The 1,682-nt window shown below is 32.8% G+C and overlaps 1 long non-coding RNA gene across 2 annotated transcripts; it reads left to right on the plus strand.

Moving 5' to 3' along the window:
* The first annotated feature begins 72 nt into the window (after positions 1-72).
* LOC121131565 (uncharacterized) lies at positions 73-851 on the plus strand. Of its 2 annotated transcripts, none has more exons than XR_005869082.2 (2): positions 73-535; positions 661-851. It is a non-coding gene; the product is annotated as an uncharacterized lncRNA (long non-coding RNA). The 2 variants fall into 2 exon arrangements; XR_005869081.2 differs by having other exon boundaries at positions 73-524.
* Positions 852-1,682: the final 831 nt, after the last annotated feature.

Consider the following 1,682-nt stretch of genomic DNA (forward strand, 5'->3'; position numbering starts at 1 on the left):
TGTCCATGCCAAATCAGTTTGTTATGTTCATGCTTAACATTATAATAAACACAAAGGACAACTATGTAAACTCTTTGGTAGTCCTACATAAAAACATTTTATTAATTTTTTAACACAGTAGTGAGCTCAGAGTCTTACATTGGAATACTTAGGATTTAAAAAATTAAGGTACATATTATTACATTAATATAATTATAGACTAGCCCTGGCAATAATGATTAGAGACACATATACTCAGCATTTGAACAACATTTCCTTGAGCGAGGGTCATCTTAGCAACATTCATTTGAGCAAGTATTCATTTCGGCAAGGTTAATTTCAGCGACATTTTCATATGGTAAATATTATGAAATAAATAACGTCATCATTTGACATCATGACTCATCCCCCTCCAGAGAGGTGTTCCAATTCAAATTAGAGAAGTCGGAAGGAGCAACTGAGGTTCCTATCGGATTTCCTCTCTACTCCGTAAGCTTATTTGGAGGGATTAATTTAAAATTCATTCTATTTTTCTATATACATATGTAAGTAATAGGTAAGATATCAACATTTTATTGAAGATTTGCATGAAATGTGATAAACTAATATAGAGTATTTTTATTATCTTTTGACTATCCATGTTAATTAACTGTTGTTTTGACTTTTCCTCTCCACTTAAAGTTCATCCAGAAGAGACTGTTACTCCTAAAAAAATTGTATTTGTCATTCCGGTGAAACGTTACTGGTTATGTAGTCTAATCACAGTCTTCTATACTAAAATGGAACTTCTAATATGACCAATCACATCACTATTAGTCAAAAGGAAACCATTCAAAGATTAAACTACTAATAAAGGCTTGAATGATCATTCATCTAAAGACATATTTCTTCATATTTCTGTTTAAGTTCTAAAGATAAGAAAAAATAATAATAATTTTCACAGGTTGAAGCTCAACGATCATTATTCCTTAAAGATCCTGTTATTGACTTTAGTGATTTGTGTCTTAAGTGTGGAGATGAAAAATTCCCGGCGAATGTTTATTGGAGGAGAACGGAGGATTCAATTCAGTTTTGCTGTCTATCTGAACTGTGTTCTGATTTTGTCGAAATAGAATTCTCAGTGATGATAAATAGTGATTTGACATTCAATTTATACCACAAGAACGTCAAACTAGATCGGAGCTGCGTGAATCACCTCACAACGAATAGAAATATCACCTCGCTAAGCCATTTTCAGAACATCCTTGCTCAAATGAAGAGTATTCCTTTTCCTCCAATGAAAGATCTGATTAATCACTTAATGAATGAAGTTGAGAGTGTCGTTGAAAATCTATATGCGTCAGATATAGACTCTCACAAACGGAAAAAGTTGATTTTCATATAAGAGCAACTTGCTTTGATAAACTCTACACCGAAATAAAAGTGATACTCTCCTGTATTAAAAACTACTTCTCTGTTATGGAGTAACACCAGCACAGTTTTATATCGTCAATTATCTGAGAATGGTTTGACTCTTCCTTCCCTAAGTTACTAAAGAAAGTTGTTATCTGTATTTACCATGACTGTTGGCTTTTCATCTTCGTCCGTTAAGTACTTGTCCGTAAGACTCAAGTTATTGTCACCCAATCAAAAGAAGGTTATTCTGAAGTGATGAAGTATATACAGCCCAAAGAGTGTATGATATACGTGGATATGAGATATAT

This window comes from Lepeophtheirus salmonis, unplaced genomic scaffold, assembly GCF_016086655.4.
Source record: "Lepeophtheirus salmonis unplaced genomic scaffold, UVic_Lsal_1.4 unplaced_contig_8471_pilon, whole genome shotgun sequence".
NCBI classification, from domain to species: domain Eukaryota; kingdom Metazoa; phylum Arthropoda; class Copepoda; order Siphonostomatoida; family Caligidae; genus Lepeophtheirus; species Lepeophtheirus salmonis.